Source organism: Alexandromys fortis, unplaced genomic scaffold, assembly GCF_014885135.2.
Source record: "Alexandromys fortis isolate MF-2015 unplaced genomic scaffold, M_Fortis_MF-2015_v1.1 scaffold_72, whole genome shotgun sequence".
NCBI classification, from domain to species: domain Eukaryota; kingdom Metazoa; phylum Chordata; class Mammalia; order Rodentia; family Cricetidae; genus Alexandromys; species Alexandromys fortis.
In genome coordinates, this window is record NW_026067969.1 from 2,911,855 (window position 1) to 2,926,703 (window position 14,849).

The window sequence follows — 14,849 nt, forward strand, 5'->3', positions numbered from 1 at the left end:
CCAAATCACAGCCAGCTAACCCACACCCTGCCCTGGCGTAAGCCTGTGCATCCCAACCCTAATGCTGAGCTCGAGTCAACAAGCACGACGGAGCACCTCACACATGTGCACATCGCGCTCATGTGTGCATGTACTCACAACTCCGTGCAGCACACATCCATCCCTTCACAGCAGCCAAAGCCAGTAGCACAACTGTGCCGCTGACAGGCAAGACCTTGGAAAGGAGCTACACTGGGCACAGCAGGAGACTGGAAGAAAAAAGGTTGTAACTCCCAAAGCAGTGCCAGGGCCAGGGTACCTCCTCTTTGGTACCATCTCCGCCACTAAGCTCCTGGCCAGCTCTGACCCTGACTTGTACGGGAGGGACAATAAGACATCAACTTCTGGTCCTTGTGGAGAATCGATTGTAAAAAAACTGACAGAAGGGACTGGAGAGATGAGTAAGAGTTAAGAGCATGTGCTGCCCTTTAAGAGGATGGGGCTTCAGTGCCCAGCATCCAGATCCAGTTCATGCAGCCTGTAATTCTAGTTCCAGAGGGACCCACCTTCCTCTTCTGGCCCCTGTGGGAACTGCATGCACACAGTGCACATAGAAACAGGCACACATTTATACACATTAATGAATTACACTTTAAAATTAGGAAATAGTCAGGCAGTGGCAGCAAACACCTTTGATCCTAGCACTCAGGAGGCAAAAGCAGGGAAATCTCTGTGAGTTCAAGGCCAACCTGGTCTACAAGAGCTAGTTCCAGAAGAGCCAGGACCATTATACAGAAAAACCCATCTCAAATTAAAAAAAAAAAAATTAAAGAAACTGAAAGGCAGAGTGGAGAAGGCCCCCTAGCACAGGCTTTGGAACACTGCGTTCCTGGTTTGAATCTTGTCTGAGAAAAGACAAACAGTGGCCCAAGCTTCTGAGGTACTTGCTAGGCAGATATTGTCCTCTGATAGCAGGCAGGGGCCAAATCGTATGTAGAAGCCATTTAAGACCCAACACAGCTGAGCATAGCATTTGAGTGGCAAGGACCCAGCACCTGCAGCCCAATAAAACCTAGGACTTTAGGCCAATCCACACCCACCTACAGGACCAACTACTAATCTCAAGTGAACTTCAAGAAGCCTGTCCCTGGCTATCAGCAGTTTGTAGACACATGAACGGATTCTGATATGACAGAGCCAGAATCACAAACATAAACCTCAGCTCTCCTGAGGGCATACAGGGCCCCCTCCCCTGTCCTGTGCCACCACTACTCTGCTTGGGTCACTGCCCACCACCCTGGCTGAGATGTTACCATTCACAGATGACACTGGCCTGGTTCAACTCTCTCTCTCTCTCTCTCTCTCTCTCTCTCTCTCTCTCTCTCTCTCTCTCTCTCTGTGTGTGTGTGTGTGTGTGTGTGTGTGTGTGTGCCTTTCTGTCTCTCTCTGTTTCTCTCTCACTCTCTCTCTCTCTCTCTCTCTCTCTCTCTCTCTCTCTCTCTCTGTGTGTGTGTGTGTGTGTGTGTGTGTGTGTGTGTGTGTGTGTGTGTATTTCCATCTGACTCCAAGTAATTTTTTTCAAATAACATTTGGGATAAATTGTGATACAGGGTGCTTTATCCCTAAACACCTGAGCATGCATAGCCTAGAATAATGACATCACTGTACATGTTCACAGCACGCTCAAATCAAGAAATGAACACGGATGCCACCCAATCTGGTGCACACTATATTACATAAAAGACAACCAGATGGCCTTTATAGAAAACAAAAAGTAAAGGCTGTAAGGGAAGAGGGGAGGGGAACAGAGAGGAGAAATATGGCAGAGTGTCCAACCCAGGACAGCACAGATATTGCTGTCACATCTCTTCTGTTTCCATTAACCCAGAACTGGATTCTACAATAGAACATTCTAGAATGACTATGTCCTTTATAACAATATCCTTTATATATTCTGTCCCATAAAGTCTATGCCATTAGACACATGTACCTAACAAGTACTTCAAATGATCAAATGAAACAGTTGAATTGCCCATTTAATTTTATTGTAATTCAGTGAAATTTAGAGGCCATGCAGGGCTGAGAACCACTGGGTAGGAAGTGCTCCATTTCTCTGTCTTCTATAACCTGATGGTGCTGAAGAGCACCTGACCCTAGAGGATTTCATTCCCATGAAGTCCCTAGAATCTAGATTCAGAGACAGAAAGCATTTTAGGGGAGAAATGGTGGTGAGTGGTGGCAGTCTGGGAACGAGCCAATCTGGTGATGAATGGACACACACACACACACACTGCTATAAATGTGCTTAAAGTATCAAGCTGCATGATTGGAAATGGGGATGGTAGGACTAGGTATGGGAGCCAACTCCTGTAGTCCCAGCACCTAGGAGGTTGAGGCAGGAAGATAACATATTCTGGGCTTGCCTAGGCTATCGAGTAAGACCCTAACTCAAACAAAGGTAAAAAATGGTTACAATGACAGATGTTTATATATCACAAGTAGAAAATTTAAAAAGAAAGATACAGAGACATCGTGACCCACAGGCAGAAGGCTACATGATGATGGACAAGAATGAGGCTGCTGCAAGCCAGCAACACTAAGTGTTACCACAGTCACCAGAGCCTGGAAGAGAGTCCTGGGGCACAGTCTCCCTCAGAAGCCCAAGAGAAAAACCACCACAATCAGACCCTGCCCCCAGTCTCTGGCCTCCGCCAGCAAGGGGACACAAGTCAGCAGAGAAGCACAGTCAAAGCAACTGCAGGGAGCAACAGAGCACACACACAGCCCAGCCTGGAAACTGGGACGAGGGGAGGCACTACACCCGAGAGCCCCCGGCGCCACCTCCTGCCCTACGGAGCACTGAGCTTCCAGCCTGGCTCGACTATTTTTTGCCCACAGCTCCTCTCTAATTTCCACTAAGCATTTATTTTAATTCCTCCCCAGCCTCCCATTTTGGAGTTAATTACACAGGTCCCAACCATAATCATGGCCAGCGAGGCCAGGCTTCCTTTCAGGGCTCAGCACAGGCCAGTACCCCAGCGGCCCCAGCCTCAGCCTAGACCCACCCTATCGCCACCCCCACCAGTGACCACTTGGGTAACCTAACCTTCAAGAGCCACGCCCCTGGAAAACAGCCACACCAGCGAGGGCTGTCTGCATGGACGAGGGCAAAGGTCTTGGACCGTAACGTGAGGATCTACCACCAGCAGGCACGCCACCTCGCCTCCCTTCGTGTGAAGCTTCCCGCGACCTGTTCGCTTATGTCCTTAATCGTTGCCATTGTCCCATTGTCCTATGAGCCATCTTATCTAACACAAAAGAAAACTGAGACAGTAAGCTAAGAAGGACTTTGGCACACAAGCAGACGCCATCAGGGGCCATGAACGAGCCCATTATCTGGTGCAGAGTGAAGGGCACTTGAGACGAAAGGGTTCTGCAGGCATAGGGTCACCTGCTGTCCATGCCTATGAAAAACACCCTTAAATCCCTCTCTCTCTCTCTCTTACTATACAATTAGGAAAACTGACGCCCAGGGTGGCAAGGGTGTGGAGATGAATACCTGGCTGGGCAGGACAGGGCTATGCTGGCTGTCAGCCCCTTTCTGTTCCCATGAAGGCAGGGCAGCGGGCAGCTGCTAGTGCCGCTCAGATCCCTTCCTCCCCCACTGCCCGAGTACCAGGAGGGCATGAGGCCAAACCCCACCAGTTGGAGCCACTCACTCCTATACTGCAGAGACTGGCTCAGAGTCTAGACAGTGTCCGGAAGGTTGGAGGTGAGAGAAAGACAGAGGGCTGAGACTTCTGCAGCCTGGCTCAGAACCAAGGACACAGCCCAAGGGAGGCCCAGGCAAATGACAGCACGGAGGCAGACCTTCCCCGCTCTTGGTCAAGCTGATGGGGCTGTCACTGGCAGCCATGGAACACCTGATGGCCAAGCAGCCTTATTTGCATCAGGGATGCACAGCATTTTGTCACTGACCTGGCTTGGCCTTCAGGGCCTTCATAAGGCAGCCAAGGGCCTCACAGTGTTCCGAAGCAACACTCAAGCTTAGGGGAAGTCTGGTAAGTGTCCTTGTGAGTAATAGGGCTCTCGGGGTGGCAAGCAGCAGGCCACTGTGTTTGCTTAAACACTCAGGGCACAGGCCAGCACCTCCTGTTGTCCTTGACCCTCTCTGGACTTCACCTGCTGACCAAACAGCCCTGCTTAGTGGGGCCCTGGCGGTGGGGACCCCAGAGTAGACTGCTGGAAACGTCCGCAGCTCCTGTCTCGGCTCCCCAGCTCCCGGTGGATCTAATCAGGCTGAAATCACATTAGCGCAAGGGCACAGTCTCCAAGACACACACCTCCCCAGGCTCAGCAGGACAAGAAGTCTGACTGCTGCTCACTGTCATCTGTCATCCAGCTATGGCCAGGGCTGGGTGGGCGGGGCACATGTGAGCCACAGGGAAGCCTAAGAGCACAGAGGGGCGTTTTCAGGCCCAGCCCATGTGGCCCCACCACAACCACTTCTCGGTTGGGCCTTCAAAGCAACTGACCATGATATAAAACAGTCCTCTCTGGCCTGAAGAAGAGCCCCATCAGGAGAGGCAACCTAAGGGCTGTGGAGACCCCATCGCCCTAGAAGGGCTCGTGGCATGCTGCCAGAGTGAGGACTGGCCTGCCCTGCAGGGCATGTTCTGTGCGGATGTTCCATGCTCGGCACTGAGACGTGGACATAAAAACAACCAGAACAAGGGGGATGTGGGGGGGGGGGTCATCAGCCTAAGGCCACACAGCTAGCTGAAGTCATGTTTAGTTTCAATCGTCAATATCACCTGGGAAGGGAGCGTCTAGATCAGTGGTTCTCGACCTGTGGGTCGCGACCCCTTTGAAGGGCAAATGATGCTTTCACAGGGGTCACCTAAGACCATCAGAAACCACAGATATCTACATCCCAATTCATAACAGTAACAAACTATAGTTAGGAAGTAGCAACGAAAATCATCTTACAGTTGGGGGGTGGGGGGGTCACCACCGCATGAGGAACTGTCTCAAAGGCTCACAGCGTCAGGAAGGTGGAGAAGCGTTAACTCTGGGCGCCACCACTCACGGGTCTGGGGACTCTAAGAACGCAGACAGTAAGCTAGGAAGAAAGACAAGCATTCATTCATTCCTCCCTGCCCTTGGCTGTGAAAGGGGTGGAAGTAGCTACTCAAGTTCCTGCAGCCTTGACTTCCCAACAGCGGAAACCGAGAGCCAGATAAACTTTCTCCCTAAACCGCTCTTGTCGAGGTAGTCTGTCACAGCGACAGGGAAGTGGCCTTAAGCCTGGAGGCTGCCATTTGAACACAGGTGGCCTGAGCACTGATCACCGGGGCCACATCCCGGGTTTCTGCACTAACCGCATGACAGACAGGATGACAGCGTGCTCCTAGAAGATCCGGACCCGGTGCATAGCCCAGCCCAATCCTCTCGCTCGCAGACCAGCCCAGGGCCAGGGTGTGCAGCCACGGCAGCAGCATAGTCCTGCCTCACCAAGGGTGGGGGTTCCGTACTTCCCGGGAGGGTGGGTCTACATGACATATCTACCGGTGAGCCCACCCGCCCTCTGCAGCCACGAAAGGGTAGCAGAGTGCCCAGGACTACCCTTTGTCTAACACAGACCTGGCTCCTGGCTCTTGAGCCACACATCTCCGCAGCAAAGGTCCAGCCCAGAGCACCAGGCCCTTCCAGTTCGGGCCTCTGGGAGTCTCCATGGTTGACTCATGACAGCCACAAAAGCCTCACTGTACAGAGTTTTCCAGAACTCCAGGCGCTGGACCAGAGCCCCACACTGAGCTGCTCACAGCAGCCCCAAGTCACTGCAGCGATAAGGAAGCTGAGGTTCCAAGTCCCCTCCTGGCCTGTCCAAGCTCACTAGCCAGGATTCCACACAGCTGGCGGCAGATCTGAGACATTTTGATCTCCAAAGCCAGATTGTTGTTACTGTTAAGTTATCCCATGCAGGGTTCAGGGCAGAAGGAAAACATGAGGGTTTTTTTTGTTGTTGCTGCTGCTGTTTTAAGAAGAGACCAATCCTTTCAGGAAAACTACGTCTATAACAGGTACCATGGAGGTACAAAGAGTAGAAGCCCAGCCATTGCCCTGCACCCTTATACCGACACAGACCCAGTACTGGCCGGTGAGATTATTTAAACCATTTTGCATATAATAGCCAACTAGCAGGCGTATGCCGTTCTCAGTCTGAGCCCTGGGGCCTTCATACACTTGTAATCCATCCTGCCAGGCTTTTATTTTCAACCCATTCGCAGAAGCAGAAACGTAAGACATGAGAAGGGAGGTATGATTTGAGATCTGGACCCAGGCCTGTCCCGGTGTGGTGCTCCCTGACCAGCTAAGGTCCAGGAATGACTATGGGGGTGGGGGCATGACAGGGAACTCCACAGGGCAAGATTTGGGCTTTCCTCATCGTTTCTCACACCCTGGGAATCAGCACCAACACACAGAGCTCTCAACACGCACTTTTTCCTCCTTGCCCCACCTTTCCCAATCCCCAGGGCTCAGCCACATTCTGGCATAGACCCATAACAGGCATGTGTGGTGGTGATAGCCTGGCCTAACCGGTAGGGAGTGCCCAAAGCCTACTCCCAGTTGATGGCCACTTGTCCTCTTCATACCTCAACTTTCCAGTCTGTAAAATGAGCACAAATCCCGCCCCCTCCACAATACTGGGCCATTTTGTCCAGAGTAAGCAACAACTGACATAGATTACTTTCTGAGCAGGCACAGAAGGGCCCTGGAAGAGGATTGGGGGAAGTGGAGAGATAGCTCAATGGTTAAGAGCACTGACTGCTCTTCCAGGGGACCTAGGTTCAATTCCCAGCACACACAGTGCAGCTCACAACTGCAATCCAGCTCTAGGGGACCCAACATCCATGGCAAAACATCAATGCACGTAAAATAAAAATAAATATTTTTTAAAAAGAATTTGGAATGGACAAGGCCCACACCTTACCAGGGCCTAAAGAGCTATAAAGGCTGTTACTAGGCCACACCAGGTATAGGCCAGGACCTCCTTGCCACCCGCCATCCACACTGGTGGAGTTAAGCCTGTTGCCTCTACCAGATTCTAATAAACTCTTAGGTCCTGAGAATGGCCACCCAGGGGTGAAGTGAAGACAACAGCTACCCAGAAACCCTGGGGACAGATTCAGTGTCTCTGCTCACCAGTCCTCACAAGTCCAACTCCCCAATTTTGTGCACTCAAGAGTCTGCCAGAGACCAGCCACACACCCATCACAGGCCCAGGAGGAATGTGAAGGCCACACCCAGGAAGGGTGGCAGAGCAGTTCTGTGCCACCACACACACACACACACACACACACACAGAGAGAGAGAGAGAGAGAGAGAGAGAGAGAGAGAGAGAGAGAGAGAGAGGCACTCTTTCAAAGCCTCAAGGCCTCTAAAAGGTGGAGACCACCGTATGCAACTGCCCTGCTCCGTAGGAAGGCTCGGGGGAAGACCTGCCATCCCTGGCAACTTTAGAAGACTATTTCAACAAGTGGAGAGAAGATAGCTCTGCTTCCAGGGCCTTCCCTTCCAGCTGGGGTGACACTGCACCTCCCCGGGGCCTTGGGTCCTGCTGATCAGAGCTTTGACTGGCAGCTGGGGATGACTTTGATCAATAAGAAATGGGAAGACGAATTAATGTCTTGCTTTATTTATGCCACGCTCATTCCAAAAACCATTTAAAACAGCGTCATTACTAATTGATAGGTCTAGTTTGCTGGGACAGATCAAATTTGGGGCTCCTGGGTGACAAGCCAGCCAGTTGGTCCCTAGGGCACATACAGGGGCTCAGGGGCCGGTAAACAAATGGATGGATGTTCACAAAGCACACACACCATCAACCTCTGCACTGAGAAACTGAGGCACACAGGCTGGAGCCGGCTGCAACAAGACTGTCCAACACCAGCCTACAGTCACACACAGCACCTTCCAGGCTGTCCCCAGGACCACTGTGACCCCAGCAGGCCTTGGTAGTGGGACAGTTGAGATGGTGTGATGCTCCCAGGGAAGAGTCCTATCCACTGCTCCTATCAGGAAACAAACTGCGGAGAAGACGGGGAGGGACTGATCTAAGGAGCATAGGGATGTGTTATGTCTGAATGGTCTAACATGAATACTTCTGGATGCTTCCTCAGCTACATACACATCAGATGAGGTGCCAACTCATCAGCTGGGGAAGAGTCCGACGCCTCCAGGCAGGGTCCAGCCAAGTTTCTCCTGCACCAGGCTGGAAGGCTGAGTGGCTAGTCCAGTAAGAACTGGGGAGGTGATATTTTCTTTGTAACACAGGTCTGCCAGGGACAGGCTTTGCCCCCCTCCACCTGCCGGGAGCAAGCAGCATACCAGAGATGCCTGGGCTTCTCCAACAGAGCAGGAGAAAGGACCAGGCTACAATTCACCTCCTTTACCATTTCCCAAGGCTCCCATATTGCAGGGACATTCACAATCAGTGCTTAAATGCCAGGTGGCATTTTCACCTCCTCCAACAACAAACAGCGCCAGATGATCACCAGACCGAGCCAGGCATTGCGCCAAGCCCATCATATCACTGTTGAGTTCCTTCTTTCTAATGTGCCCTTGACCTGATGATGTAGAAATGACTCAGGGATCAACCCTCTTACCCAGACACGGGAGGGGGGGGTAAGGGGGGGGCGGGCGCAAGCCAGGGTGCTGGGGTATGGGAGCCTTAACTGAAATTTGCCTGGATTCTGAAGTATCCAGCAGAGTTTTAAGGCACACTTCTGGGCTTGTCTGGGAGGTACTTCCAGAGAGGACTGAGGGAGAAGGACCCCCACCCACCCCAAATGTGATCAGCACAACCCCACAGGCTAGAGTTCGGATGGAATCAAAGAGTCAAGGAAGAAGCCACAGGCGCGGGTCATTCATTCTCTCTCTCTACTTCTCTCCCCTCTCCCTCCTGCTGGCCAGGAGGTAAAGGAAAATGCTCAGGACAACACTCTTCTTGCCACTATAGCCTGAAACCTTAAAAGCAAATGCAACCTTCTCCCTTGAACTGTGTCTGGTATTGCAACACAGTGAGCAGAAACCTAGCTAAACCCAGCAACACGAATCTGACAAGACTGCGGTCCACGCCAAGACCCCAAACTCTAACCCAGCCCTCAAACCCCAGCTGTCACCAGGCCCCCATCACAGACACAAGCGTCATGCTAACAAAAGCTCCCTCTGGATTCCCAGGGCTGAGCACTGTTGGAGCCCCCCAAGCTGCTGTCAGCAGGGATGTAACCAGAGTCTGTCGCCATGGTCATGTGGGTCCACTACATTCAGATCCCAGGCCATGTGGGTCCATCTACGGGCAGAGCCCAGGCCGTGGGAAGCAGTTTCCAGAGGCTGTGGGATGAAGCTCTCTGCAGAAGAGACTCCCACTTACCCAGGGATAAGGGAAGCTGAGAGAGACTAAGCTTGGCTCAACCTTCAAAGCGCTTCATCATCCACACCTGGGACCAGAGCCACTCACAAAAGCACTCACTCAGCAAGAAGTGGAGAGGAACAGGTGGGCAGGCGGGCAGGCAGGCAGGAGACTCTGTGCCACCCAAGCTCAGAGGATGCAGCCTGAACCCAGCAGAAGGGGCTCCAAGAGAATAATCGGCTCTCTGCCCAGCCACCCTCCCACCCTCTATGTAGCTAATGGCCTGTTTGAGCCTAAAGGATAAGAATGGCCTACCATATCAAGACTTCAAGGTCAGGGTTTTCAAAGCAAAGGTTTTCTATAAAGCTAGCAGGAAATTGCTTTTCTAGTATCATGTTGTATAAGCATCTTCCTTAAGCCGGCTCAGAATGCCGCCCGAGGGTTCAAATCCCGCTCTCGGCTGCCCAGCTCTCCTAGGCAGGCAAGGCTCTGAAAGATTAGCCCAGATGCTGCTCACCGTGCACTCACTAACTCTCCCACCTCCTTCACCCCCTCCGCTGCTGCAATCCAGCAGCCAGACCATTAATGTGAGCCCACAAGCCGCCCGTGAAATTGCCGGGTCTCTGCCTCTTCATCTTCTCCATCTCTTCTCCCCTCTGGAAAGTGGCCTCCAAGGTCACTCTGGGAGAGCAACTCTCTCCTCTAAGCACCCCTTCTCCTGTGCAATTTGGACAATCCAATTCCAGACAGACCCAGGCAGAACACTCTCCGCTGTTCTTTCCCCAATCGCGCTAACATCAAAGCCAAATGCATGCCTTAATGGTTGGCACACATCGGATTATCACTCTCCCATCTGCACAAACGAGTCTTGCCATTACCCCCGTCCTGCTGAGCTGAAAATGTGGTAGGAAAATCCTAACAGTAGCACTGGGGAGCTCCCAAGCAGGCGAACAAAATCAAACATTCTTACACGATTCGGAGCCAAGAGCCAACAGCCCTTAGCTATGAGGTGGTAGGACTGGAGCCCGCCCCGCTACAAAAGGATCAGGCAGGCCGTGCACGTGGCAAAGTGTCAAAATTCTTGGGTAAACTGTAAGCAGATAACCCCTGGGACTGAGGGGCATAGCTGACCTTTGGGAATACTGGGGACAGGCTTTGAGTGACTTCACTTACAGTCCCTGCGGGGGATGCTGGTTGCACCCTGGAAACTCTGTCCTGAGTCTCCCGGGGATACCTCCAGTCCCCATCACTAGGAAACAACCCCGGGGGATCCTGTTGATGCCCAGAGATAATCAGGCAGCCTTATTGCCTGCTCTACATGCCCAACACCAGGATCTGGAATAGTTCATGTGAGCCCCTTGTGGAGCCTGAACACAGACCTGAGACCTGTCACAACACTGCTCACCACCTGTCTCCTCACCTATCCAATGCCGAGGACACTGGGGCCGTCACCAGTCCACAGCTGACTCATTTCCTACGGAAGTGATTTTATAGTTTGGATTCAGAATGTTGCCCCAAGGCCCATCTGTCAAGTCTGGCCACTCCTGCTTGATGCTATTGGGAGGTGAGGCCTAGGGCTGGAAGATGGCTCAGTGGTTAAGAGCACTTACTGCACTTGCAGAGGACCTGTTCAGTTCTCAGTACCTACATGGTACTGAGCATAAGCATCTGTAACTCCAGCTCCAGGGGATCCAACTTGGCACATGGCACATACATACATACATATACATACATACATGCAGACAAAACATTCATACATAATTTCTTTCTTTTTTTTTTTTTTTTTCCGAGACAGGGTTTCTCTACGTAACAGCCCTAGCTGTCCTGGAACTAGCTCTGTAGACCAGGTTGGCTTCAAACTCCCAGAGATCTGCCTGCTTCTGCCGCCCAAGTGCTGGAATTAAGGGCCACCACCAGACAGCTCATAAATTTTTTAAATCTCTTAGAAAGGGGTAGGATCTAGTGGGAAGCCTAGTCACGGACTGTGAGCACGGGGATGGGGGGCCATCCCTCCAAACTCCTGTCCCTTTGCTATTGCTGCCTTGCCCCCTGGTCGGGTGCTGGCTCCAGCATGCATGTGGCACCCCCAGCCACAGCGCGCTGTCTCACCACACCAGGGAAGAAACGGGGACCACCCATGGACTGAAACCTCCACAGTAGAAGACAACCCTTTCTTTTTAGGTTGACATCTCAAGTATTTACCACAGTGACAGAAAGCTGACTGACAAACTAAGCCACACTAGAGCTGCTAAGCCATTAGGCAAGAGCTCCCAGGCAAGACCCAGAAGCCAGAGACTTCACCACCTTCTGCAGGTACAAGGAGTGTTGCTGCTTCCGGAAAGCAGGTCCCTGAGCTATGGCAGCTACAGCAAGCCCCCCCAAACTAGGGGACACCAAGGTACATATTACAGGGAACCACACATAGGTCTGAGGACATACAGAGGCCGATGTGCTGCTGGGTTCTGGCAGGAGTTCCCAAACTGGCCTGCTTCCTCCTCCCTGGACCCCACATAGCAGACCTGGAGAGCTGTGACGGAGACCCTGAGAAGGGCACAGGCCCATTATGAAAACTCTGCCCAACACCATTGCCTAAATCTAATTGGCCTCCAAGGCTACTTCCTGATACCATCCCACTGGGGAAAGGTTGCAAACCATGATTAGGAAGCCACAGTACTCAGCCAATGACATCACAGGCAAAGTACTCTAAATAGAGCCCCTCACAAAGGCAGGCTCTGACCTCCCCCCCCTCGCCCCAAGTTTACTGCTGAGTTACTGTGGAAACCAGATCTTCTCAGACATAACTTCAAGATCTCAAGACTAGCGCCCCGACTCTCTAGTGAGTCCGGCAGCCCTGTGAAGAGTGAGTGTCATACTAGCGAGAAGGTGTGAGAAGGTTATACAGACTATCATGACAGCCCAGAAGCCACGGGGCAGGAAGAGCCAGGCAGAGCCTCCCCAGAGCCCCCAGGGGAAGTGTGGCTCACACCTTGGTTTGGGAGGCAGACTCCAGCATAAAAACCACATAAATTCCTTTGTCCTGTGTCCTAGTCTGTGAATACTCCAGAAGCAGCTGGGCCAAAGTCCTGGGGCCTTTAACCTCACACTCCGGAGGCTCAACACAGCAGGCTCTCACCAAATTCACAGAGTGAATGGATGAATGAATGAACATGTTGACAGTTGGGCTTTGGCTGCTGTGACAAATAGCACAGAAAACCAACTTAAAAGAGGGAAAGTCTTTAGCCCATGGTTTCAGAAGTTGGCCACTACTTTGGGACTGACTTATGCCCAGGCACCATGGCTAGAGGGTACCAGGGGAAGCTGCTACATCAAGGCAGTCAGGCACTGGAAGAAAAGGCTTCCCCACCATGCTCCACCTCCCAATAAAGCCTCCCAATCCACTCCAGGATTATCTCCCCTGATGTTGGAGTCTTCAGAGTCCCTTCATGACCCCAAAGCCCAGCAGTGGCCATCAAGCCTTTCACATGAACATTCAGAGGACATTTCAGATCTAAACAATAACGAAAGGACTGACTTCCAAGGAAGTACTGGTTTCCGCAACTTGGTTTCTGCAACCCCGTCCCTCTCAAGCACCACACGGCTCACAGGTCCCCACCAGACACTGGGCCACCCACCATCTGGGACTCCGAATAACCGAGTCCACAAGAGACCCCTGCCGGGGTCCAGTCTCCCACTTCCCCTACCAGACATCGTGATATCTCACTTCTGCTGTAGATGCCATTGGTGCAGTATGTCACCCAGGAAAGGGTAGAACAAGACTAACCAGCCTCCAGGCAGAGATCCTGGTTTAAATCTTCTCCACCACCCATACCTGAGAAATCCTGCCCTCAGGGACCATGACTCCAGGCCACACACAGACCCATCTACCAGCGGCTGTCTCCGTGTGCAGGCCAGTTCTTTTGTCAACGAGACACAGGCTAAGACCATCTGGAAACAGGGAACGTGGTGGAGAAAATGCCCCCATCAGGTCCGTGAGGGAGGGAGGGAGGGAGGGAGGGAGGAGCACCTGGAGGCAGCTGCAAGCGTCCTCTCACTCCTACACCAGCAGGTGACTCTCCCACAGTGACAACTCAAGGCATCGCTACAGGAAGCCTAAGCCTCATCTTTCCCAGCCAGGCTGCACACCCCTCAGTTCATGGGGAAACCACTCCCGTGTCTGACACGGCTAGGTGAGCATAGCTGGAATGCTGGTATGTGGTGTGTGTGTGTGTGTGTGTGTGTGTGTGTGTGTGTGTGTACCTGGAAGCGTGTAGTACGTGTGCCTGTGCACACGCTTTGATAGGTGTGTGTGTGTGTACCTGGAAGCGTGTAGTACGTGTGCCTGTGCACATGCTTTGATAGGTGTGTGTGTGTGTGTGCCTCTGTTATGACTAATAAAAGTGTCTAATAACAATTTTTTAAAAAACCCAGGGAAATAATCTTGGACTATAAAGAGGTCGACGGTACGTAAGCATGTTTTTCCCGTTTCTTAAATGCAATTCCACGTCATTTCACTCCTGTGTACAGTAAACACAAGCTTAACAGAGCTAGGAAAAAGAAAGACGGATGTCCTTCCCTTCTGCTGCCCCAACAGACGGTCGCCCTGGGGACCTGAGCAGAGAGGAGGCCACCTGAGTCCTGCTCTGCGTGATGATGCCAGCTACGGGCGTCCCAGAAGCTTTCTGAGTTGATTCCTCGGGCTTCTAGGCTTTCAATCAGTCTCTTGCTGAGGCCCCAGAGAGTCACTATCAACTTTGCCAGCTTAGAGGGTCCACCAAAGACTTTGCTTCTGAAGTCTCCTGGCTCTGTTATGTGGGGAAAAACTTCCACACAGCTTGGAGTTCAGAGTTCGGTCAGCAGTGGCGACCACTGCTCCAGACCTCTGTACTCTGTCTTGGTGAAATGCACCCTGGGAATTCTCAGCTAGAAGGAGCACTTCCCTCATCTACTCCTCTCCTGCCTGGTTTCACTCTCAAGATTAGGGCCAGATGGCAGAGGCAGAGGGCACAGGACAGAACTCTGCTGAGCATGGCTTCTCAGGGGGCCCTGGGCAAGTCCCTGGCCCTCTAAGAGCCTTAGTTACCCCAACAGAGTAGCTCTATCATTCCTAGTTGGGGAGGGGCAGGGCAAAAGCTCGAGGGAGTCAGGAAAACTTCCTCAGAACTTAGAGGGGGGTCTTTCACAGCTCTCTAAAGCAGGCCCTCAGTGACCTTCTTGGTCGCCTCACACCACCCATCCTTCCACAGGGCCCTGCTCTGACCTCCATCCTAAGTTCACCAGATCCCTGAGTCTCCCAGGTCAATGGACAGGCTCTCTACTCTTCTGTCTTCAGAGAGAGAACAAGGGCACAGCTCCACACTGCCACCCCCACCAGCCTGAGGAATTCCCCTAATCTTTCAGGAACTTAGACTCAGGCCAAAATGAGTTCGTGGCTTCTTCTTTTGTATCTATCTGGTTT

At 52.2% G+C, this 14,849-nt stretch overlaps 1 protein-coding gene across 3 annotated transcripts in view; it reads right to left on the bottom strand.

The window, feature by feature from the left end:
• The window catches only part of Vav2 (vav guanine nucleotide exchange factor 2), a 185,033-nt gene that overhangs the window by 145,740 nt on the left and 24,444 nt on the right, over positions 1–14,849 (bottom strand). The gene's annotated exons all lie outside the window — the stretch shown is intronic.